This window comes from Pinus tabuliformis, chromosome 9 (genome assembly GCF_031772625.1).
Source record: "Pinus tabuliformis cultivar Carrire ecotype Pingquan chromosome 9, CPIR1, whole genome shotgun sequence".
NCBI classification, from domain to species: Eukaryota; Viridiplantae; Streptophyta; class Pinopsida; order Pinales; family Pinaceae; genus Pinus; species Pinus tabuliformis.
Window position 1 is genome coordinate 1057795626 of NC_142307.1, and position 26829 is coordinate 1057822454.

The following is a 26829-nucleotide window of genomic DNA, read 5'->3' on the forward strand; positions in this document are numbered from 1 at the left end:
CTCGTGTTGACTTTGCGTTTGCAGTGCCAATCACACCATCGCCGGCATGAGAGTCACTATTTGATCCAGGGGGGGGAGGAATTGAAAATTCCGGTCTAGGGGCATCAGGTATCTTGTCATAGAGCGTGCCAGACTGAGTATATACTAAGTCTAAATACTGGGCACGAGAAATAACTTGCTCCTCTGTTACGACGCCTCCCTTGGCCACATCTTCTGTTATAGCAGGAAGAAGCGACTTTATAAACCACTCAGCTAAAAGCTGATCTGGAACATAAGTCTTTACCATTCTGCGACGACGACGCCACTCATGTATATGATCAGATATATGTGTGGCCGTTGTCTGCTTGAAATTGGTCAAGATCTCTGTTCCAGTTTCGTACCTTATAGGTAACTGAAAGTGTGTTAAGAAAGTCGTGGCTAGGGAACTAAAATTGTCGAAAGAGGCTCTAGGTAATTCAATATACCATTTGGCCGCCGGACCAGTCAATGTCCTCTGGAAAAGGCGAAGCCTTATCGAATCATCATTCAAGGTATTCGACGAACACCACAGATGGAATGTCATCACATGATTCGACGGGTCTTCGCCCGGATTTCCATTGAATTTAGGAATGTCCGAAGGAAGTTTGTGAGGAATCGCTGGCCACCAATGGGCATAGGCGATTGGATCGTTCGTCAAACGATGTAAATCTGGTAATTCTAAAGTTGCCACAAATGGCAACTGCTGATTCAGGTTTGGCGAGGCGTACCCAGGATACGATGGAATCGCCTGAGCAGTAGGCCTTTGCACACCAGCATAATGCAACTGATGTTGATATGACTGATATGGTTGGTGGGCTTGGCCACTGTAAAGTGGTTGATTTAACCCGTTCTGAATATAGGGTTGCCCACTATTCGCAAAGATCTGTTGCTCAGATCCTTGGTACACCTGTTGAAACTGAGGTTGTTGGTATTGCGCCATCCATGGTTGTGAAGCCATGTTTTGCTGTGCGACACTAACTGACGGACCAAGATGCGGGGGTATAGTCCCCGTTTGTATTTGTGTCATCCCGGCAATTGGCGATTGTGGTTGTGTTGCAGGGTCAATAGGCTGTTGCATTACAACTTGGGGTTGACATACAACAGGCATCGATTGAACTTGCGACACGGTTACAATTGCTGGCGTCGTCGGGATACTAGACATAGGTACACATTGTTGCATGGAATATACAACTCTTGGTTGTTGGGGTAACATAGGTACCCAACCACTCGTCGTTACTTCAGTCAAACCTGAATGTGGTTGAAAACTGCCGTATGGGTATCCCCCCGAAAGGGGAAGTGAAAGGGCATATTGCCCCCCATACGGTAACAATCCGGAGCTCAAGGGTATAGATGGCCTTTGAGGACTGGATGGTCCAAAATGATTCCCAAAGGGATCAATTTGTCTAGTTTCAACATAAGAATTACCGGGTATTATACCGGAAGAACAAACTGGAACAGACCAAGTTGTCATAATAGTCCCTGGGTGGACTCCTTCTAGCTGATGAGAGCTAGTCGGGACGGCTGGTATGCCGGCAAACATCGTTGGAATGGCAGCAGGAGCTTCTGTTGTCGCTGTGTCGTTTGGCACAGTCCTAGATGTCGACGGTTGTTCAGACATTTTAAGTCTATCCAATAAACTTCCTAACGATTCTTCAGGAACTTCCAGTGGCGATAGACAAACTTCTGATGCAGAAGGAAAAAGAGTGGTACCTACTCCAAAATGAATTGGAGTATTTTCTTGCTGGTCCTCTACGATTTCCTCTATTGCAATCAGACCAGGAGGAAGAGGCAGACCGTCAGGTCCGTAAAAGATTTCTGGTGCCGAAGAAGGGGTTGCTTCGACAGCGACAGTTGTTTGAACAACAAGACTTTGTGGACCGGTTTCAGATGGAACTGGTTCAGTTATGCAAGTACTTGTTTTCAGACTAGGATCAGTACAACTGTCCTTCTGTTGCTGTTGAACTTCTTCAATAGAGGCAGGGATCCCAGAAATATTGGGAGTGACCAGAATCTCGGATGTTGTTGGAACTTCCGTTCTAACTTTAAAAGGAGATTTTGACCTGGTCAAGCGAGTTCGCTTCGTCCGTACTACTCTCGGTTCCGGAGACAAAGGTAGTTGACTCGCAAGTCTCCCTGAACGACGGGGTTTTAATTGACTTTCCTCCACGGTTGCGGATTACTTGATCAACTAAAATACAAAAAAGGGGATTATGTTTCCGTATTGAATGAATTTTATTAGACGCTTTTAGACACAACTTTGCTTTTTCATGTTTTAAGAGTCGAGAAAAAGCTAAAGATGACTCTAGTCGCCTTCGATGTATTAACGAGCCCGAAGTGACAAATGCTCGGTTGGACCTTTTCAATTATAGAGTTTGAAAAGAGCCAAAAGAAACTGCTCTGGAGATCTAGGCAGAGGGTGTGCCAAACCTTTCGCGAAACCACAGAATACGTTTTACGGTACGGGTGGTCGATCTTCGTGAATGCTGTGTTCACTGCATCGCGATCAGTAGGGCGGTCGACACGGCTTCCTAAGGATAAAGGATAATTGCCTATAGGGGTCTCCCAATATACGCGACGGTACGCGGGAGCTCAAATCCGTATTAGTGCTATCGTCCCTCAGGAGGAATCACCCACCTTCGTAGAGATCGACAGTCACTACGTTTAACGACGCCGGAACACGTCTCTACCTAGACCTCTATTGTGAGCGTTATGTTACAATGCGTTGTTAGATTCATTCAATATATTTTAAGTTGATCTTGTTTATCAGTTTGTCTTTCAGGATCACCACGAGATGTATTGGTACAAATTCCTAAATGCAGCTAAAATGATAAGCAAGCTTTCACAATCTTTTTAGCTTTGAAAATCCTAGCTACTGAAGGGAGAGAAAAACAATATCTTTCCACACAGAGCACAAAGCACAAACTAATGCACTTTCTCCTAGATCAGACACCCAAACTTATCAAAAATGCAAATGCAAGATGCATGTATTTCTTTTCTTTTCCTTTAATGTTGATGCTAACAAAAGGAAAATTGTTGTATGACTTTCGAATTCAATTTGAAGTGTAAACAAACAAGTATTGTCTAAATGAAAAGACGCTTTACAGGTACTTGTTTTACACTAAAAATGTATGAATTCAAACCATAGAGCAAAAAACAAACCAACTCAAACAGCCATGAACAGTAATAACACTAACTCATAAGATCGCAAAGATACTTTTACAGCTCAGGATCTAAGAGGCCACAGCTACTAGGTTCGCTTTTCACAATGGGAAATTGTAACTGAAACAAGAAATACTGAAAGAACGTTTACAATTTCATCACACAACTGAGGCAGAAATAAAGTCAAGGAGAAGTGGTCTACAGCAAATACAATGACCAGCAAGCAATCAGCCAAAAACAAGTGCAAACAGGGCCAAGACACAAAAGGAAGACTGAGCAAGACAAGGGCTAACTGGACCAGCGCAGGTTCTAGTCTGCCAATCTCACTCTCAGCGCAGTTCCCGAAGGGAGCACCTGCGCTGTAATGCAGGCTGCCTGTGTACAGCCTGCACTGACTCACGAGAGTTACGTCTGCTAAGAATTCCGGGTCATAAAAAGCTCAAAAATGCACTGTATTTGCTGAAATAAAAAGCTATAGGTCAAGTACAGGCTAAGGGATGATCAAGAGGATAAAGATCTATCACAAAGAGTAAAGATTCATCTGTAGATTAGCTCTTTAAATCTTGAATTTGCTCAGCAAAGGAGCAAGAGTAGCAGAAGGTGACAGACTTTAGCAACAACTGAATGACAAAGTTTTCATGTTCATCTTTATGAAAGCACAGAGAGAATAGAAAGAGGATCAACCAACCTGGTGTCTTGCGCTTAGTCGATCCTTGTCCTTCTCGCTTTGTATCCCGTTCCCAGCTCTTTACTCTCCAAGCCGATCCAGCTACACACAGAATCTGCACAACAAAAGGGAGCAAACTACGAGATACAAGCAATCATAATTGAAGCATGGATTAGGTTGCATCAAATATACATGTAAACACAAAAGCATCTATGTAAAACAAGTATATAGAAGAACATGCAAACTTTATTGATAGAAAGTAACAGGGTTCCAGAGGAAGTTACAACCAATGATGTTGGCCCCAATCCAGCAGCACCTCCTCGGCAGCAAGAACTCTCTTCTTCACCTCTAGTAAAACAATCACCCAATAATCCTGGCAGTATACCAACAGCACCTCCTTGCTTATACCAAAATTCCAGCCTCCATAGACCTCATAGAAGAGCTCTATATATAGGAGGGAAGAGGAAAGGATGAGTCAGCTGGAGGCTGGCATATAGCTGACTAGTGTCCTCTCCATCTTCAGTTAATCTTCAGTTCATGTGTCCACTTGGAGATCCTTGCTTACACATGGTGATCAAGTACCTCTTACTCATCACAGGGCGAATCTCATGAACCAAGTGTCATTTTGGAAGCTTCCTGGGCAATTGACACCTTGCAGGATGACTATGCCACTTGGCCAATCTCGCCCAGCGCAGGTAGCCTTCATTGTTTTTGACTTCCAGCGCAGGTACAGAGTGGGACAGTTGCAATACAGCGCAGATGCTCAGTTAAGCAGCTGACATGATCCAAAATAAGCCTGTTTTGAAGTGTTTTCAGGTGGAGAACTGATTGGAAGTGCTGTTGTTTGATGACCTTGTTCTTTTAGGGGTAAGAACAACATATTTAGGGATTGAGGATCCCTGTAATTATTGACATTCCATGCTCCTTGACGCGAGGCACAAAAATGTCTATAACACCTTTGAGATCGGAGTAATGATTAATAGGGACTGTCGGGGGCATTCGTATTTCATTGTCAGAGGTGAAATTCTTGGATTTATGAAAGATGGACCACTGCAAAAGCATTTTCCAAGGATGTTTTCATTAATCAAGAACAAAATTTGGGGGCTCGAAGACGATCAAATACCGTCCTAGTCTCAAACATAAACGATGCCGACCAGGGATCAGCAGATGCTGCTCTAAGGACACCGCCGACACCTTCTGAGAAATCAGAGTGTTTGGGTTCCAAGGGGAGTATGGTCACAAGGCTAAAACTTAAAGGAATTGACGGAAGGGCACCACCAGGAGTGGAGCCTGCGGCTTAATTTGAATCAACATGAGGAAACTTACTAGGTCTAGACATAGTAAGGATTGATAGATTGAGAGCTCTTTCTTGATTCTATGGGTGGTGGTGCATGGGTGTTCTTAGTTGGTGGAGCAATTTGTCTGGTTAATTTCGATAATGAACAAGACCTCATCTTGCTAACTAGCTACATGGAGGTTCCCTTCGCGGCTAGCTTCTTAGAGGGACTATGGCCATTTAGGTCATGGAAGTTTGAGGCAATAACAAGTTTGTGATGCCCTTAGATGTTCTGGGCCACACGCGTGCTACACTGATGCAGCCAACGAGTTTTTCTTCCTGGTTCAAGAGGATCAAGAAATCTTCTCAAATTGCATCGTGATGGGGATAAACCATTGCAATTATTGGTCTTCAACGAGGAATTCCTAGTAAGTGCATGTCATCATCTCATGCTGACTATGTCCCTGCCCTTTATACAATCCGCCCATCACTCCTACTAATTGAATGACCCGGTGAAGTGTTCGGATTGCGTTGACGATGGTGGTTTTCCACCATCGACGTCGTGAGAAGTTCATTGAACCTTATCATTTAGAGGAAGGAGAAGTCATAACAAGGTTACCGTAGGTGAACCTGCGGTAGGATCATTGATAGCAGGGGTTTTATTTTTTGGTTCGAGTTGGTTGGGTTTCGATTGCAATGTGGGACTATGTGGTGTGTCTCTAGGGGAGCGGGTTTGGTGTTTGGTGGGAACATTTTTGGTTGCTTTTCTTGTGGTAACACTTATTTTTTTTTGTGTGTGCCTATAAGCCATGCTTGTGCTTGTCCCACCCATCCTTTGTTTTTCTTTCCCCCAATGTGTTTCTGTAGGGGGTTCGAAAGCTTATTTCTTGGGAGCCCTTCCAACGATCTATTCGGCCAGGCATGGTTGCTGCGGTTAAGGTGCTTGGGAAATACGATGGATAAATTTAGACTCATTCATAGCGGCGGTGCTCGGTATTTTGTTCGTTGGAAGGCATGGGCCAAGGGTGCAGGCTTCCATAGTTGGTTCTCTCGAAAAGGTTGTGGTGGTTGATGTGTTCCCTAGGTGAGCTTTTTTTGCTGGTGGTTGGGTCGAGGGAGTGGTTGCGTGTGCGCCTGGTAGCTCAAACCTTCTGTGAGGGGAAATTGTTAGGGTGGGGCCAATATGGGATGGATGAAGAGCAGTTCAACCTATTGGGCTAACCACCCTAGTCCTCTAGACCATTCCTCGACATGGCCTCGTGGAAGGGTTGGGTGTCCAGGTAATGGAAAACCCCTCCCTCGGTTTGTGCTCCATCGAGATCACAATTTTCCCCGCCGATGGGCATGAGGGTGGAAATCTTATCTCGTGCCTTTGCCATTGAGGGAATTCCTCATCCTCTCGTGAGCCACTCCCCTTCTAAGGGAAAAAGAAGTAGCGGGTTGTGTCTTTGTTCCTCCCTTTGGATTGTGGGTTTTTTGTGGGACTTGGTCATTTCTTTGTTTCGTGGTGTGCGCTTTGCGGACGTCCCTCTCTTTAGTGGCCTTGCACCATCGATGTATTTGTGGCCCCGTGGCTTTCTCCAGCATTGAGTGTCAGCCCGTGACAACTCCTCTTTGGAATTTGATTCTTGACCCCCGTTGACTTTCTCACTGGAAAGTTTGTTGGGTGTTTTGTACACGGAGGGGTGCAATAGCGAGGTGGGTTTGTTATTAGTAGTCTATTTGTCATTTGAAGCCTTGTGCTAGGTTGGGGGGTTGTTTACCTCTTAGTAATGTGCTCTAGACACTGGTCTCATCGCGGCCCTTGTCTTTTCTAGTGGTCAAGTTTAGGTTGTGATTTATTTGCTTGGTTGTTTGATTATTGTTTGTTATGTTGTAAGCTAGAAAGGGTGTTGTGTCGTAATGTATGTGGGAGGGTGTGAAGAGGTGGGATGCTTTTTGATTGGGTGCCTTGTTTGATTTCTTTTTGGTTAGTGGATGTCTACTCGGCGTGTTGTTGAGCTTCTCTCTTTTCTTGGGATCTTTGTTTCTTCGGTGTTGTTATCTTCCCTTCTTCCTTTTGCCCCTAGCTTTATGGAGAAGAGGTGGGATTGTTGTGGATTGGTGTTCGAGAAGGACAAAAAGCAGTGTGAGTTTCTAGGGTGGCCACCCTAGTCCTTCTCGATCACCATCCCCTGTAGTTCCCCCCTTTTTCTGAAGGAACAGGATTTTGGAAGATTGTTCTCTGTTTGAGCCTCCCCTTTTGAGGCAGTAGCCACATTTGATGTCTCTTGATTTCATGTTGATTTCTTCCCTTCTTGCTTTTGGCCCATAGCTTTACGGAGAAAAGGTGGGATTGTTGTGGATTGGTGTTCAGGAAGGACGAAAAGTAGTGCGAGTTTTGGGGGTGGCCACCCTATTCCTTCTCGATCATTGTCCCCTGCAGTTCCCCCCTTTTTGTGAAGGCATGGGGTTAGGGAAGCTTGTTCTCTGTTTGAGCCTCCCCTTGTGAGCTGGTAGACACGTTTGATATCTCTCTTTCTTTCATGTCGTTTTCTTCCCTTCTTCCTTTTGGCCCCTAACTTTACAGAGAAAAGGTCAGATTGCAGTGGATTGATGTTTGGGAAGGACGAAAAGCAATGCGAGTTCCTGGGGTGGCCACACTAGTCCTTCTCAATCGTCGTCCCCTACAATTCCCCCCTTTTTGCAAAGGCACGGGGTTGGGGAAGCTTGTTCTCTATTTGAAGCCTCCCCTTGTGAGCCGGTAGCCACTGTTGATATCCCTTTCTTTCATGTTGTTTTCTTCCTTTCTTCCTTTTGGCCCCTAGATTTATGAAGAAAAGGTGGGATTGTTGTGGATTGGTGTTCGAGAAGGATGAAACGCAGTGTGAGCTCCTGGGGTGGGCACCCTAGTCCTCGATCGTCATCCACTTCAATTTCCCCCTTCTTACGAAGGCACAGGGCTTGGGAGGCTTGTGCTTTGTTCGAGCCTCCCCTTGTGAGCCAGTAGCCACGTTTGATCTCTATTTCTTTCACCTTGTTTTCTTCCCTTCTTCCTTTCAGTCCCTAGATTTACAAAGAAAAGGGGGAATTGTTGTGGACTGGTGTTCGGGAAGGATTAAAAGCAGTGCAAGCTCCTGGGGTGGCCACCCTAGTCCTTCTCAATTGTTGTTCCATGCATTTCCCCCCTTTTTGCAAGGGTGTGGGGCTCATGTAGATTGTTCTCTATTTGAGACTCCTCCTATGACAGGGGTAGACACATTTGTTTCTCTTTCTTGCATGTATTTTTCTTCCTTTCCTCCTTTTGGCCCTTAGCCTTACATTTGTTGTGGGGGATTGCCCCTATTTAGCCTGTGGCGGATTTTTTGGTAATACGTGGAAATGACTCTCGGCAATGGATATCTTGGCTCTTGTTACGATGAAGAATGTAGCGAAATGTGATACTTAGTGTGAATTGCAGAATCCCGTGAATCATCTAGTTTTTGAACGCAATTTGCGTTCGAGGCCTCGATCGAGGGCACATCTGTCTGGGCATTGCATCCCATTCAAATGCAATCCCTACAATATGTTAGGGAGTAACGAAGCTGGTCATCCATGCCCAATGTCGTGCAGTTGGTTGAAATACCTCGAGCGATGTTTCGTGGCATGCATTGCTGAGCGGTGATCTTGTCCCCTTGGATGGGTAGTTGGCATTAGCTAATGTGGGCTTTGTGTGAAATCGCTCGGACTTGCTTTGCTCTCTCTTGTCCTCCCACTGGGTAGGGCGGATTTAGCTCCAACTTTGCAACCTCAGCTCAGGCGAGAACACCCACTGAATTTAAACATATAATTAAGCGGAGGAAAAGAAACTTACAAGGATTCCCCTAGTAGCGACGAGCGAACCAGGAAGAGCCCAGTGTGAAAATCAGGCAGCAGATTCGCCTGAATTGTAATCTATAGAAGCGTCCTCAATGGCAGACCTGGGCCAAGTCCCTTGGAAGGGGGCACCTGAGACTGTGACAGCCCCGTTGGGCTGGGACCCTGTCGCATCACGAGGCATTGGCGATGAGTCAGGCTGTTGAGAATGCAACCCTAATTGGGTGGTAAATTTCGTCCAAGGCTAAATACGGGCGAGAGACCGATAGAGAACAAGTACCACAAAGGAAAGATGAAAAGGACTTTGAAAAGAGAGTTAAAGACTGCTTGAAATTGTTGGGAGGGAAGTGGATGGAGGCTGTCGATGCCTCTTGGTTGGATGTGGAATGGCTCAGGCTGGTCTGTCGCTTGCCTTGAGGTGCAAACCAACACGGGCTGCTGCATCATCACAAGTGCGGGTGGATTACTGCCTGTCATTTTGCCATTGCGGTGGTTGAGGAATGAAGCATGTGCCCTTGTGGCGGGCTATGTGCACCTGTGCATTCGTGGTGTTAGTTGGCAAGCTTTCCATTTGACCCATCTTGAAACATGGACCAAGGATTCTAACATGTGTGTGAGTTGGTGGGTTTGAAAACTTGCATGGTGCAAGGAACCTAACGGGCGAGATCCCCTCTCTGGGGGGGTGCATCGTTGACTGACCTTGAGCTTATGCGAAGGGTTCGAGTGTGAGCACACCTGTTGGGAACTATGCCTAAGTAGGGTGAAGCCAGAGGAAACTCTAGTGGACGCTCGTAGCGATACTGATGTACAAATCATTCGTCTGACTTAGGTATGGGGGCAAAAGACTAATCGAACCATCTAGTAGCTGGTTTCCTCCAAAGTTTCCCTTAGGATAGCTAGAGCTCATGCGCGAGTTTTATTGGGTAAAGCAAATGATTAGAGGCATCGGGGGCATAATGCCCTCAACCTATTCTCAAACTTTAAATAGGTAAGAGGGTGCAACTGCTCCATTGAGCCGCGTTATGAATCGAGAGCTCCAAGTGGGCCATTTTTGGTAAGCAGAACTGGTGATGCGAGATGAACTGAAAGTCGAGTTACAATGCGGAATTGAGCGCTAACCTAGATCCCACTGTTATCACTTAGAACTAAAAATTTGATGCATATAATTTTCTATCCTAGCCCGATGACAAAGGTCCTTGTTAGTTTAATTTCATTTTAGTTTTCTTCCCCTAGGATTTGGAGTTTTAAAGAGTTTCTTAATTCAAGTCATTCTCAACTCCCATCGTTTCTCCTCCACCCATCATTGTTCTATAGCCACATCTTGTCTTATCTGAGTCACCGTGTCTTTAGTAATTTCCCAGCATAATTCCCATTCACCAGTTTCGCAGCGCATCATGATTAGGTAGTTTCGCAGCACAATCATGATTAAGCAATTTCGTAGCGCATCATGATTAGGCAGTTTCGCAGCGCATCATTAAAATTTAAAACTAACAGCGCTGTGAAATCATGGATTCGTGCATTCCGCAGCGAATCTTTCCCGAAATGTCAAGTCCGTTAGGTGAGTCATCAGTCATGTCCTCTCATGTCAGCTCACGTACCTCTCTTATCACGTTTGAATGCTCATTGCCACTATCACCACCACTAGATCTGTTGATATGCACGAAGTATCATTCCCAAGAAATTTTACCGTGCATAAACCTTAATGATGGCCGTAAGTTCTGCATGAGTGACAAATCTGCAAGATTATGTATTGAAATGTTTTAAATGAAAGAGTTTAAATTTCAAGCGAGGCTGATAATCAAGCGAGGCTGAAAATCAAGCGAGCCTGAAAATCAAGCGAGGGTGAATTAAAAAGAAGCTGAATCACAATTTCAACCGGAGCTGTTAGTCTTTGAGTGCGAAGATTTGAAAGAATCCATGGAGAAAAAAGAGCACAGATCCAACAAATGTCTAAGGACTGAACCTGAGGGCCTGGATATAACGTTGAGAGATGAAGGGGTGAAGAAAGTGTTTAAAAACACCGGGTGCTAGAACTTTTACAAAAAGCTACAAGGAGGGCATGCACAGGTAACCAAAGAATTTGCACTAAACTTCACTGGTTTGAATTCAAAGGTAGCCATGTTAGAAGTGCAGGTTTCTCCATAAGCGATCTCTGCTGTGACAGAGATCCCAAGAGGACAAGAGGAATGGTTTAAAAATTTTAAATTTGACATGAATCCTTGTAAGGAGTTTTTAAAAGATGCATATGTAAATGAAGATTTAACTAAGGCAGTGCCCAGGAATTATCTCAAGGAACATTATGCTCTTTTACTCACCTGCATACAGAAATATTTGACTTGTGAAGGAAGGTACAACAAGGTTTATTCTTACCATTTCAAACTGCTCTTGCATTTCACTGGGAAAGTCTCCATAGACCTACCTTTTTATTTGTTTCGTAGCTTGAGTAAGATGTGTGATAAGGTGCAGCTGAGGAAATAGGACTGTGAAACCTCTTTGTTTCATCATGGTTTGATCAAGTTGCTGGTTTTAGATGGCCTCCAGAAGATAGACAGAGACTGGAATTCTTTTATTTTTATGGCTGGATTCCAAAGTAAGACTGGCCTCACTCCTCAACCGGCCAGAGATTTCACGATAGCTGAGCTCCAAAAAGAGGCAAGAGCCAAAAGGGTTCCAAAGTCACAGCTAAGAAAACCAGTGAAGCCTCTTATCATCCAAGATCAACCTCAGAAAATAACTAAGGAAAAAGCTCATGGTAAGGAGACTATACCTGAAACAAGCACATCAAAAATAGTCTCAAGGGTAAGAACAAGAAGTCAAATAAATAAGGAAAAAGGTAAAGCTATAGCAGTCGAAGACAGTCCAGTATCCAAGGCAAGTTTGAATGATTTATTACATGCTATTGAATTCGAGCAATCTCTACCAGTTCAAATCGACTTGACGCAGTCAGAACAAGAAAGCACCAAGAAATCCAAGGCCTCAAAAAGGCTCAAATTTGATGTGCCAGCTGAGGAATTCGTTTTTAAACCTAGAAGACCTATGACAAGGAGATTCCAGCAAGTACAGGAAGCACTGCCAAGAACAGAGGAAACAGGGGAAGAGACACAGAAAAACGCAAGCAAAACAACCATCACATCTCAAGGAGATAATATAGCAGCCATAAAGAGTCAATTAGAAACAGCTAAATATGAGATTTCCAAATTGAAGAAGGCCGCTAGAAAACATGCAGTCATACATGCAGAGTATAATAAAGCTCTATGGAAAGGGAGTGAAACCCTAGAAGCTCAGTTAAATTCAGTGGTTGATGGCCATGCACAATTTCACACCTGGACAGTACCAGCAATCAAAGAAGCCAAGTATATCAGAAGGATTAATATGCAACTGAGAGCTGGGAATAGAGCTATGAGGAAACAAATTGAAGATTTGAAGACACAGTTAAGCCGGCTGCCTGCTAATCGAAGGGAGTTTTTGGCAATCAAATATTCGGTTGATAAAGATCTCGGGTCAAAGGCAAACTGTTTTAAATAACTCAGCAGTTTCGTAGCGCGCTACAAAACTGCTGAAAGTGATGATTTTAACGTAAATCAAACAGTCTAAATTATGAGCGGGAATTTTGAAAAGGAAACGCTTAAAGGGAATGTAAGAGATCATCTGGAGCTGTCAACAGTCAATCAGGTTAAGACAGGTGGATACTTTAAAAGGTTGAATATTCAAATTCAATTTTAAAATTTTTGTTATAAAGTCCCTTGATCACCGTTCAAGATATATCAAACGGTTTTCCTACAACAAAATTTTGCCTGCACGCATGTTCATGGATAAAGCTTACAACGCATCAAAAACGTGGCAGTCTTCCACATTTTGGGTAATTAAAGGCTAAAGAACGTGCTTCTGTGCATTCGAAGATTTTGGAAAAAACTGAAGCCGAGAAGCAAGGGTAACCTCCTAATATTTATGAGCAGTTAAAAAGTTTCAACATCCAAGGTCAACATGGGGTGTTAAATACCCATCTCAGCCATCTCAGCCAAACTGAAAGAGGACCAGCTGTCAAAGAACGAGGAGAAGCCATCATGCATATAATATGGAGTTAGAGTCGTAGTAGATTTAGAACTCTAAGAAAGCTCCAGTCAACACTTTATTATATTTATTAGTTACTTAAATAGTTGATAGGTGTCATTAGAGATAGTTATCGAATTCCCCTCATGCTGGAGGAGGAATCTCGAACAGTTAGAATAGGAATTCTATATATAGCTGAAACAACAATGTAATGGGGGTTGGAAATTTCATGAACAAAGCTTGTATTTGGCTTATGTAAAGACTCACTTTCAGTAATATAATTTGGCTTTACTTCTCAGGATTCATGAAGGATTTCTATGTTCAGAATGTGTGATCTTGTCCTTTCCTTAATTTTTACAGTTGTATAAATGTATAATCACTCAGAATTCACTGATTGTGCTCTGATTTCCTGTATGCATTTATAAACTGTGGTTCCATATGAGTTGTGTTCTGAATATTCAAATGTTGAATGCCCTGACTTCTATGTAAAGTCAAGATCATTGTTGATTAAGTTGTTGTTGACTCCATAGGCCCAATGGATACTTGTTTAATGTATTTCCAGCAGTCATATTTGTCATAGTTATTCTACAAGAGTTAGCCATCTTACTTTAAATCAAAATCATTAATACATCCAGAGAGAGCCCTCTCAGGTTGAGGCTAAGCCTCAGCCTAAAGTAGGTTTGAAATAGTTACTTAGAGTCAACCTGACTAGCAGCCTATCAGGGTCTGATTTTGAGATAACACCCACAAAGGGTGTTGGTTGATTAAGATAGTAGGACGGTGGTAATGGAAGTCAAAATCCTCTAAGGAGTGTGTAACAACTCACCTACCAAATCAAATAGCCCTGAAAATGGATGGCGCTGAAGCGTGCAAGCTATACTTGACCATCAGAGCAATTGCCTAGCTCTGATGAGTAGGAGGATGCAAGGGTCATTGAGAAACCTCGGGCATGAGCTTGGGTGGATCAACCCCCAGTACAGATCTTCGTGGTAGTAGCAAATATCCAAATGAGAACTTTGAAGACTGAAGTGGGGAAAGGTTCCATGTGAATAGCACTTGGACATGGGTTAGTCGATCCAAGAGATGGGGAAGCCTTGTATCAAGGATGCACTCTGCACGAGCATCGAAAGGTAATCGGGTTAATATTCCCAAACCGAGACATGGCAGTAGGCGGCAACATTAGGAAATCCAAAGATGTTGTTGTGGGCCCTAGGAAGAGTTATCTTTTCTTATTAATAGCTTTCCCACCGTGGAATCGGTTCACCCAGAGATAGGGTCCAACAGCTGGAAGAGCACCGCACGTCTTGCGATGTTCGGTGCGCCCTCGGTAGCCCTTGAAAATCTGGACGACCGAGTACCGTTCATGCTTGGTCATACTCATAACTCCATCAGGTCTTCAAGGTGAACAATAGAATAATGTAGGTAAGGGAAGTTGGAAAAATGGATCCGTAACTTTGGGAAAAGGATTGGCTCTGGGGGCTAGGCCTAGGGGTCTACACCATCAACTCGTGGGCTATTGGTAGTTTTCCTGAGCAGGTCTTGCAGTGAGGGCGGGCAGTTGCGTGCCGATTGGTCTACGGGCATAGAATACCCCCTGCGGGGGGCATTCCCCAGGTGTCAAACAGTCAACTTAGAACTGGTAAGGACAAGGGGAATCTAACCGTTTAATTAAAAAAAAGCATTACGATGGTCCGTGCGGATGCTGACGCAATGTGATTTCTGCCCAGTGCTTGGAATGTCAAAGTGAAGAAATTCAACCAAGCACGGGTAAATGGCGGGAGTAACTATGACTTTCTTAAGGTAGCCAAATGCCTCATCATATAATTAGTGATGTGCATGAATGGATTAACAAGATTCCCACTATCCCTATCTACTATCTAGCAAAACCACAGCCAAGGGAACGGGCTTGGCAGAATCAGAGAGGAAAGAAGATCCTGTTGAGCTTGACTCTAGTCTGGCTTTGTGAAATGACTTGAGAGGTGTAGAATAAGTGGGAGCTGTTTTCAGCACAAGTGAAATACCACTACTTTTAACATTATTTTACTTATTCCGTGGGGCAGAGACAGGGCACTGCCCCTATTTTTGGCCTTAAGGCACATTTCGGCGGGTCGATCCAGGTGGAAGACATTGTTAGGTGGGGAGTTTGGCTGGGGCAGCACATCTGTTAAAAGACAACGCAGGTGTCCTAAGATGATCTCAACGAGAACATAAATCTCATGTGGAACAAAAGGGTAAAAGCTCATTTGATTTTGATTTTCAGTACGAATACAAACTATGAAAGCGTGGCCTATCGATCCTTTAGATTTTCGAAATTTGAAGCTAGAGGTGTTAGAAAAGTTACCATAGGGATAACTGGCTTATGGCAGCCAAGCGTTCATAGCGAAGTTGATTTTTTATCCTTCAATGTTGGTTCTTCCTATCATTGTGAAGCAGAATTCACCAAGTGTTGGATTGTTCACCCACCAATAGGGAACATAATCTGGGTTTAGACCATCGTGAGATAGGTTAGTTTTACCCTACTGATGAACCACACTGCAATAGTAATTCAACTTAGTATGAGAGGAACCAGTGATTCACACAATTGGTCATCACACTTGGTTGAAAAGTGAGTGGTGCGAAGCTACCGTGTGTCAGATTATGACTGAATGCCTCTAAGTTAGAATCCATGCTAGAAGTGATGCATGTCACTCTTCGACTATATCTCGATCCGTAGTAGGGGCATCGCTTTGTCACCCCTAGGGGCCCATGTCATTTGCAAACCGTGACCATGAAGCATCTCGGTCGAGGTAGATTTGAAGTTCAATTCCAAATGGTCATTGAGAAGAATCCTTTGCAAACGACTTAAATATGCGACGAGGTATTGTAAGTGGCATAGTGGCCTTGCTGCCATGATCCACTGAGATTCAGCCCTTGGTCACCTCGATTCAGAGCTTCACTCTTGTCACAAACAAATCTGGACAACCCTCTTACTCTCGCACCTTTTCCTCTTCCTCCAAATGAAAATTTTTTATTGCTTGGGGGTGGGAAATTTTGGGTTTCCACACCGCGACGGAAAAGGCACTGAAGCCCAGGAAAATTGGGGTTTCCATGTCATGCTCCTGCACCCAAAATTTTGGGGTTTCCATGTCGTGCCTCGGTGCCCAAAATTTTGGGGTTTCCATGTCACACCTCGGCACCCAAAATTTTTGGTTTCCACGTTGCGACGAAAAAGGTGCCTAATCATGGGAAAAATTGGGGTTTCCATGCCATGCCTCGATGCCCAAAATTTGGGGTTTCCACCCAACGCCTAAAATTTGGGGGTTCCGCCTGACGCAAAAAGAATTGGGGTTTCCATGTTGCGCCCAAAATTTTGGGTTTCCACCCGGCACCTAAAATTTGGGGCTTCTACCCGATGCAAAAAAATTTGGGGTTTCCATGTCGCGCACAAAATTTGGGGTTTCCAAGTCGCGCCCTGGTGCCCAAGCCTGGGGAAACTTGGGGTTTCCATGTCATGCCACGACTGAAACCAGTGGCGCCTAAGACTTGGGAAACTTGGGGTTTCCATGTTGCGCCACGACCGAAACCGGCGACGCCCAAGCCTAGGGAAACTCGGGGTTTCTGTTACATAGTAATTTGTCACCATTGGTCACCGTCCCTGTTACCCCTATTTCCGTACATTGGAGGATGCATTATGGGACCTGTGAGCAGTGACATAGCCTAAAAACACTCGCATTATGTTCCCCTGAGTATGTACTTCATGTTCCCTGAAGACACCTTCTGCAAATTATCCCTGAAAAGTGCCCTTTTTCCATTGGCGCGGGTCCACAGTGTCTTACCTGCGCCAATCACTGAGATCCTCAAAAGGGGGTGCGACCATTAGCACTCTGTCTTAGAACAACACCCGCGCCAACCAAGTTTGGTAATGATTTTTGACAAACGCGCACCCATATGTTTTTTCCCTTCAGATCACGAAGTCTTTTGAGGATAAAATCCATGTGATAGAGGTCGAGAGTCATCATCTATCCTTGACATCTATCCACAACGACTTTTCAGAGATAATGTCAATCCACAATGGTTGTCCTGGCGCATTGTATATTCCTCCCCTCTCCATCTATAAAAGTCTGTCCTCATGCATTAGACAAGCCAGTTTTTGAGTAATGCTAGTTGTGATTATGCTTGTCTTGAGTGATAGTAAGAGTCTTGAATCATAGAGAGGTTATGCTGCCGGAAGTCTGAGAGAGAGGAGGTCTATTGCAAGACATACATAGCTGCTCGCCCAGCCAGAAGATAGGTTCAACGTCAGAACCTTGGTTGTATCTTTCTCTGCTTATTATTCATTAATAAACGATTACTGTTATGGTTCCAATCTCATTATTCATCATGATAATGTTTGATTTATTTCCTTTCTGACTGAAATATAGTTGTATTTTAGTGGATTTTATGCTTGTTCTCGTTTCGTTCTTTGCATGTGCAGGTATCCATATGCGGGGATCGCAAGGATTTTGACCTGTCGGAGCAAGGGAACGGGAGTATCAACTCTTCTTCGACATAAGCGTTGGACTCCAGGTTGGTTCTCGTAATCCACTTTTAGTATGCAACTAGGAACTTGCATAGTAGCGTGATTTGATTGTTGCTAGACCCATTTTGGGCTAGTGGGATCGCCTCTGTCCGCAGAGGGGATTTACCTCTCCAACAATTTGGCGACTCCACTGGGGAGGATCTATTTGTTGTTTGATTCATAAACCTTGGATGGAGTCTGAAGCACGGCCAGGCAGCCTTTGAAATGCTATTGCTTTGCATTATCGGAGTAGATCAACGCCACTTCAGTCGATCTCCAGTTTGGTTTATGAACCGAACGGTTTGGAGTTTGTCTTGCATGTTAGTTTTCTCTTGCCTGCTTGTATAAATGAGCTTTCTGGGTCAGCTTTGAAGTTGTTTTCTGCTGTTCGATCTGTCTCAGTACTGTTGACCAGACCCTGGGTTCCTTTATTTATTTTTTGGGCCGACAAACTGAGTTGGCACGTTTTTTCCTCTGATAGTCGCGCCAGTTGGCACATGTTGCACAACAGCAACTCGCGCCAATTCTTGAATAACGCAAGTTGCAGGCTGACAGTCGCGCCAGCCCTGTGAATTTTGCCAGTGTGTTTGTTGAAATCTCTTTAAACTCAGATTTTTTGTCTTTGTATATCTTTTGCAGCTTCTAGAAGTGTGTTGGACCTCTGTTTGACTGGTTGTTTCCTTTATCCTTCAGTTGTTTGCTTATTTCTATCGATTTTGTATCCCAGCCCTAGAGCATCTAGTGGCTTCACATATCGATCCTTCTGTGGGAAGTTTTGGTTTTTGATTATCCAGTCAACTTTTTGGTTGTTTTCTGCACCTGTCTAGTAGTTGTTAAAGCTTGTTATCCTGTGCTTCGGTCAATTCACTTCTAGCTTGTTTGGATTTTGCTTGACTTCATTTGAACTTAGATCACATGGTTCATTGAAGGTCTGTGCGCTTTTCGTTGTTTTGATAGTTCATCTTGGTGTTTCAGATTTGGTTCTCTTTGCATGGAGTGAATTTTGTTTGTTTATGCTTGTTAATATCTCTTGAAATTTGTTTAAATGCATTATGCCATCTTAAAAGGAGAAAAAACAAAGGATCTTTTTGCATTATATTAGTTAGCATTTATTGTTATTTGTTGCTTTTAAAAAGAAAAGAAAAGAAAAAGTTTCATTTCTTGTTATCCGCTGCATTAGGATCTTTGTTGTTTGTTTATTGTTCATTTTGTTTGTTTGAAAATCTCAACTCTCCTGTAGTTAGAATTCATTGAAAGAAATGATATAGTTTTGGCATATAGTTTGCATTTAGGAAGTTTTGAGAGATCACATACGGCAGGACCAAAAAACTGAAACTTAATTGAAGATCAACTGTAAAATAAACCGAATGAACCTAACAACGCATTGGAACCTAACGCACATATTCTAGAGGTCTAAGCTAGAGACGTGTTCTGTCGTCGTAAAACCTGGTAACTATTGCCTCGCTGATGGTTGGGTGATTCCTCCTGAGAGACAATAAGTACCAGTACGGACTGAGCTCCCACGTACCGTCGCGTATATACGGGAGACCCCACTAGGTTATTATCCTTTATCCATAGGAAGCCGAGTCTGCCGCCTTACAAGCCATAATGCACTGAACACAGCATTCGGGAAGATTGACTGCAGTACGGGAAGTCCTTGGTTTTCATCTGATTGCCAAGGTGTATAAGGAGTTTTACGGATTGTTTGGTAAACCTTTTGCGTAGAGTCTACAGAGTAGTCACTTTTGATCCTTTTCAGACTCCTTAAAAGAAAAGGTGTCTGTGAGCGTCTTGTCACTTCGTGCTCATTAAACATTCGAAGGAGACTAGAGTCATCTTTTTGTCCTTTTCTCGACTCTTTAAACATGAAAAGGTCAAGTTGTGTCTTTGCGTCCTAAAATTTATTCGGCCACGATAACATTTACCCGATTAGATTTTGTTTGCATTCGTTTGAGTAGGGATTTTATCTCGGTAGATTCCTTAGGTTTTGTGAAGTTTCATCCTGGTGGAATTACCAATTTCGTCTTCTTCTGAGATACCAGTTGTGAGTCTTCCTATGGTTCCGAGTATACAACCACTTAGTTCTCATGCCCCAGGCAACGAGAATTACCAGTTTCATTGGAACCCTACTTGGGAACCTTCTGAGGACAGTGTCCCTTTTCGGGACTATACTTCTCCTCGTGTTTCAGTCCCACCTTCTTCCTCTGACATGGAGGATTTGTCCCCTACAACGACTGATGAGTCTGTTGCGACGAGCGGTGAAATTCCCACCGCAACGGACCCTATACTTGTCAGCAGCACTCCCACTACTGCAAACCTACCACCAGGCTATAAAGCTTTAAGGGATACTATGCCCTCTGGAACTCCTTTCACGGGTTCTATTTGGTCACCACTCGCTTTTCCTACCACGGAGCCTTTTACTCCGCAAAGTTGCAGTACATCTGTTACCTCAATCACAACCGCTCCAACGGTCCGTGCAGCCTCTTCGACTCCTATTTTTAGTCGCCCTTTGGCTTCCTTATTCAGAGTCTTTGATCCCATGTCAAATGTCCCAACATAGGGGCCATACGATCCGTATTTGTCGTCTCAACCGGTTGTTGAGGTATCAGTTCCATTGTCAATTGATTGGGGCTCCACCTCTTTTCATGGTGGTCAAGTTTCATCTGCGCAATCTCCAAGACAACCTCCTCAAGACCAACAAGGGCAATCCTTCCATGGAAACCCTTTCGCTTCTGGTGGTCCGTTTTTCTCTTCTTATGTTCAACCTTCTGGTAATTCAGGTCAATCCTCTGTTCAACAAGTCCAACCTGGTATCCAGCAAGGTTATCCTACTGGACAAATTGATCAATCATCTGTTAACCCAAACCAACCCAATGTCCAGTATGGTCCAATATCTGGACCAGCTGTTCAACCACATGGTCAGCCTACCGTCCAGTATAGTCAACCTTCTGGGCAAGTCGGTCAGCCTCAAATCCAATCAGGCCAACCAACTGCCCAGCCCACTCAGCCATCTGGTCCGTTAGGACAACCTTCAGTTGTGCAACAACAACAACTCCATTCCCAGCAGGTACAACCTTCTGGGCAGGGAGGTCAATCCCAATATCAACAAGGTTATCCTTCCGGCCAGATAGCCCAACCTACAGGACATCTTTCTGGTACTGCTCAACCTGGTTTTTCGCCCCAGGCTGGACCCCAGCCCCCGTCTGCTTTTCAAATGCAAGCTGGGGTTCCATCCCAACCGCTTTATCAACCTCCGCCTACTCCTCAAACTCAGTTTGGAGTCCAACCACCCTATGGTTACCAGCAACCTCAAGGGCAACCTTTGTTTGCCCCGTACCAAAATTATCAACAACTGTAGACGAATCCTTATTATCCACAACCATATGGTGCTCCTACAGGACAGATTGGTAATCCATGGAGCGCTGGGGGGCAAAACCCAAATCCTTACGGAAAAAACCCTATGGGGCCAAATCCGTACGGACCAAGCCCTTGGGGGCAACCGCCAGTTGGTTGGAACCCTGGTGCTCCATCCCAACAGCAGCCCCAGATGTCCTTTAATCCTCAATTACCTTTCTTAGCGACTTTAGAATTACCGGATGTGTCTAAAATGACCAATGATCCTATTCTACATAATCCATATTGGCCTCCGGTTCCAACAAAAATTCCCGGTGACTGTCCAAAATTCGATGGTAAGCCTAATGAGGATCCACAAGCTCATGTCATGACTTATCACCTGTGGTGCTCATCCAATTCATGGCTTGATGATTCAATTCGGCTTCGCCTTTTTCAAAGGACTCTCACCGGCTCTGCCACTAAGTGGTATATTGAGCTCAATCGCGGATCCTTTCAGGATTTTAACTCCTTGGCTATGGCATTCCTCACTCATTTTCAGTTTCCCGTTCGATATGAAACAGGTACACACCTCCTCACATCCTTAAGACAAATGACAGCTACGCATATCTCTGATCATATCCATGAAAGGAGACGGTGTAGACGTATGATCAAATTTTGGATTCCCGACCAGCTTCTTACTGATTGGTTTACGACTTCGTTCGTTCCTCCAATAGCTCGGGACATCGCCATGGGAGCGTGTGTCACTGAAGAGCAAGCTATCGCGCGAGCTCAGTACCTTGACTTGGTTTATTCTCAGTCAGGTACATTGTATGATTATCTGCCTGATGCCCCTAGACCAGGAACATCCAAAGCCCCGCCAACACCAACTGTTGACGATATTATTGGTACTGTTAGTTCATCCGCAAAGAAAAATTCCGTGAACCCTGGGAAGCAAAAACCACCTGCGTCAAATGAACCCACTTCTCAGGTAATACCCACTTCGAATGTTACTTCCGAGGTCAATGTCATCCAATCCACCACGGCAGACAAAGCCTCGAAGCAAAGAAGAAAAGGAAAGCGAAGAATAAGCCAGATCAACCTAAGCAGGAAGCCCCTAAACCTCCGCCCAAGGACGGTGCCAAGCGCAAACCCAAGTATCCTTGTCTTATCTGTGATGAGGACCACTATACCAAGGACTTCCCAAGGCGGTCCGAAGTTAGTCATTTGTTGAAAGGCGCTCCTGCGACTCTTGCGGTGCTTAAATAACCCTTTCCCTCACAACAAACTCAAAAAACTCAAATGGTGGCTGACCCATCTCAGCCTCCCTCTTCCTTTGGTTCTCAAGTGTTTATGGCTGGAATGATACCTTTCAATATCAGTACTCGAAAAAAAGATTATCCGCCATCTGCCGGGAAGGAGCCTGAGATACCCTCTAGTGCTCCTCTGTTCAGTTCGGGTCCGCTCCACATTGAGAGACCTACTACTGAGACGCCTCTTCGACCCCCTCCAAAAGGAGTACTCCGAAAATCTTCTTACAACCCAAATGCTCGTGCTGAACAGCACTACAATATCATTGAGGACTTAGCACAGACTCCGTTGGCTATGTTCGCTCTAGAAGTTCTCCAGAGCTGCCCTTCTCAGAGGAAGTCCTTGCTATCCGCTATTGGTGGCCTAGACCCGACAGATTCGGATTTAATTACTTTTGACTTAAAACGCCATACCCAGAGACTGCCTCCTCAAATCGCCTTCCTTATACAGGTTATCATTGATTCCAAAACGATTCACCGTATAGTCATCGATGAAGGTGCTTCAACTTGCATCATGTTTGTCGCCTATTGGAAAGCTATTGGATCTCCTACGTTGAGTCAGTCTCCCACAACCTTGGAAGCCTTTGATGGAAGAGCCTCTCGTCCTTATGGTATACTCCAACGTTTGCCCATCACTTTAGAAGGGAAGACGGTCGAAATGCAAGTTGAAGTCATTGATGCTACTCTTACCTACAACCTCCTTCTCGGACGTAGCTGGATCTACGCGATGAAAGCTATTGCTTCATCTCTGTTTCGTATCATCTATTTCCCTCATCAAGGGAAGATTGTTACCGTAGACGAGCTATCTTTCTTCACTTCTTCTTTTGAGGGTAACATCCCTTTTGTGGAGCATACCTCGAAGTTATCTGAGAGTCTGGGAGCCGGACTTTTTAAAGATCCTGCCCTTATGGGTGTTTTTCCGCTCCCCCCTCCTAACATCGCTTCTGTTAATATGATTACTACTTGTTCTGATCCATGGATCATTCCTCCCACCGACCAAGTAGATTCTTGGGGTGACCAGATGCCGTTGAGTCCTGCCGAACTCAACTACGTTGAAATTATTACTGCATCGGCTCCCTCTTCCGAACTCACTCTTTCAAGCATGGTTCTCCACTCCTTTGATCCATCCTCAGGGCTTATAGATGAGTCTTCTTCGGATCCTTTGCGAGAAACATTCTCTTCCGATGAAGCCATTATTGAGACTATGTCTCTCGAGGAACTTCCTTGGCATGATTCTCACCATCGTTCCTCGTTTCTCCCTGCCCCTCAGGATATTCTCACTTGCCTTGAGCGGTTTGCTCCTTGTCTCCCACTGCAAACACCTATTCAGATTTATCAGGTGTCTTTTGAAGGGGATATGGCAAATATTACGCAAACCCAGCCCATCGACATCTCTGTCAAACCAGGGATTGTCGAGCATCTTCATATTGGAGTCACTTGTACTCCCGAGGAGATTCAACTTTATTCCAACCTCTTTCGCGAATTTCGTGACGTTTTTGCATGGTCCTACGAAGAAATGCCCGGCATTGATCCTAGCCTAGTGGTGCATGAGATAATCACGTACCCAGGTGCTAAGCCTGTTCGTCAACGTTTACGCCCTGTACACCCCCAAAAGGCTGCAACGATTAAGGTCGAGGTAGAGAAGCTTCTTAAAGCCGGTTTTATTTATCCTATTCCGCTCACAGACTGGGTTTCGAATATCGTACCTGTGACTAAAAAACAGGGTACAGTCCGCGTTTGTGTTGATTATCATGATATAAATCGAGCCTGTCCTAAAGATAATTTTCCCACACCATTCATTGATCAGATTATTGACGAGTGTGCCGGAAGTGAAATGTATTCTTTCATGGATGGTTTTTCTGGCTATAACTAGATCAATATTTCTCCCGTTGATCAACACAAAACTGCCTTTATCTGCCCATGAGGCACTTTTGCCTATAAGAAGCTCCCTTTCGGTCTTAAAAATGCTGGTGCTACCTTCCAGCGTGCAATGTCCTATGCATTCCATGACATTCGACACATTGTACAGCCTTACCTGGATGATCTCCCTGCTCATTCAGCTAAACGTCAGGACCACCCTAAGCACCTTCGCGAAATCTTTCTTCGCTGTCGATACTATCGAATCAGGCTTAATCCTCACAAATGTGTCTTTTGCGTTGAATCTGGCCGACTTCTCGGGTTTGTCGTTTCCCGAGAGGGCATCCGCTTGGATCCCCTTAAAGTCGAGGCTATAGTGAATCTTCCTCCCCATGCTTCTTTGCGGAAATTGCAGAGTTTGCAGGGTAAAGCCAATTTTTTACGTCGTTTCGTTCCAAACTATGCCGAGGTGGCCAAAGGTTTTACACGATTACTAAAGCACGATGTCCCTTTTCATTGGGATACCACAGCTCAGGAATATTTTGAGCATCTCAAGGGCCTCCTTGTTTCTGCTCCATTGCTCCGTCCTCTGAATTATTATCATGACTAAACCTTGTATTTGGCTGCCGCCGACACCACCATCGGCATGGTTCTTGTCCAAACCGACGACGATGACACCGAGCATGTTATCTATTATCTCAGCTGCAACCTTTTAGACACGGAAACTCGATATGCTTATGTCGAGAAGTTGGCATTGGGCATCGTTTGTGCTGTCCAATGCTTCCGTCATTACATTCTGCTGCGTATTACTACTGTGATTTCTGATTGCAACCCCATGACGTATATATTGTCACGCCAGTTGCTGGGGGGCAAGTACTCAAAGTGGATTGTTATCCTCCAAGAGTTTGACTTGGAATTTACCACTGCCAAGTCCAAGAAATCCCTTGTATTTGCTGAGTTAATTTGCTCTTTGCCATCTTCCTCCCCGACCTCTCACATTGAGGATCAAACTCCGTATGAGACTATTCCTCATTAGCACCCTCAATCCATGGTATGGAGATATAATTATATATCTACAAACGTCCTACTTTCGCCCGGGCATGTCCAAAGACGCTCGATGAAGGATTCGTCATCAATCTCAACCATACCGTATCATTGTGGATACATTATACCGCCTCGGCGCCGACTCTGTTCTCCACCATTGTCTTACTCTCGAGGAAGCTGAGCGGGTCTTGAATGACTGCCACTCTGGTGCCTGTGGCGGTCACATGTCCAGATATGCTACTGCCCAAAAAATCCTCTGTGCTGGTTACTTTTGGCCCTCTATCTTCAAGGATTGCATCCTTGCCGTCCTCTCTTGTCATGAGTGCCAGATATACCAACGGAAGATGCGAGCGCCTCCTGCTCCGTTGCACCCTGTTGTCGCCGTTGGCCCTTTTGCCAAATGGGGCATTGATTATATGACCTGTAACCCTTGCTCGGCCGGGGGGCATGGGTTTATTATCGTTGTCGTCGATTATTTTACTAAATCGGCCGAGGCGATGCCTACATTAATTGAAGATGGTCACACAGCGGCGCAATTTTTATTTAATCATGTTATTTCACAATTCGGCGTCCCTCAAGCCATCATTACTGATCACGGGAAGCATTTTCGTAATCATATGATGTCGGAATTAACAACCAACTAGGCTTGTAGCACGATAGTTCAACCCCGTACTACCCTCAGTCCAATGGCCAAGTTGAAGCTATCAATAAGATTTTGGTTACGATGCTTCAACGTACCGTTGGCATGCATAAGTCTAACTGGCATTTGATGTTGTTCCCTGCCTTGTGGGCCTACCAAACCTCTGTGAAGGATGCCACTGGTTTCACTCCATTTCAGTTAGTTTATGGACTAGAGGCTACCCTTCCAATTGAATGTGAAATCCCTTCATTAAAATTAGCTGTCGAGCTACTTCCCAACACCACTCCGTTAGAAGAACGCCTTCTTTACTTAGAACGGCTAGATGAGACTCATCGCCTGGCCTCTCTGGCCATCGAAACACAAAAGAAGCGAGTCAAGACTCACTTCGATCAGACCGTCCGTCCGCGTTCTTTTGTTGAGGGAGATTTAGTCCTGCTCTACGATCAGGCAAAGGATAAGCTAGGAGCAGGAAAGCTCGAGTCTATGTGGCTAGGCCCTTACATTGTCAAGAAAGTTTTGCAGAAAGGGGCCTATGAGCTGATTGATTATGAAGGAAACCCTCTTGGGAAGCCCCGAAATGGGATTTATTTGAAAAAGTACTATGCATAATGCTGGTACATTTTATTTTGTACATACATGTACTCTAGCTAGTCTGTTGTGTGTATGTGTCAGTTTTAAAGGCGTAACTGCCACTTATTGTGTTTCTCTCTTCTTGTGCAGATGTCGGATACACCTTATGTTGGTTTCGTTGATGGTGCCTGCCGCAGTACTCGCAACTTGTCCTCTGCGGCGTGGGTGATCTACGATCCTCATGGCGAGCTGATAGATTGTCAGGGTGTGTGTTTGGGTCGTACTACTAAAAATGTCGTCGAATACTGTGCTGTAATCGAGCTACTTACTGAAGCAATTAATCTTGGCATTCGTGCATTGGTAGTGAACCTGGACTCTCAACTTGTCGTCCACCAGCTCAACGGGCAATATTCCGTCAGAGACCATCGCATTTTAAGGTTGTATTTATGTGTGAGATTGTTAGAAAGAAATTTTGATTTTATCACATATCAACATATTCCACAACAATTAAACACATTATCTGATGCATTGGCCAAT

At 44.5% G+C, this 26829-nt stretch overlaps 1 non-coding gene and 2 pseudogenes across 1 annotated transcript; all 3 read left to right on the forward strand.

The window, feature by feature from the left end:
• Nucleotides 1-4513: 4513 nt before the first annotated feature.
• LOC149152370 (18S ribosomal RNA) lies at nucleotides 4514-5767 on the forward strand (annotated as a pseudogene).
• A 2715-nt stretch (nucleotides 5768-8482) lies between these two features.
• LOC149152371 (5.8S ribosomal RNA) lies at nucleotides 8483-8636 on the forward strand. Its single transcript, XR_016263926.1, has one exon. It is a non-coding gene; the product is annotated as a 5.8S ribosomal RNA (ribosomal RNA).
• Nucleotides 8637-8883: 247 nt separating this feature from the next.
• On the forward strand, nucleotides 8884-15932 carry LOC149152372 (25S ribosomal RNA; annotated as a pseudogene).
• The last annotated feature ends 10897 nt before the right edge of the window (nucleotides 15933-26829 follow it).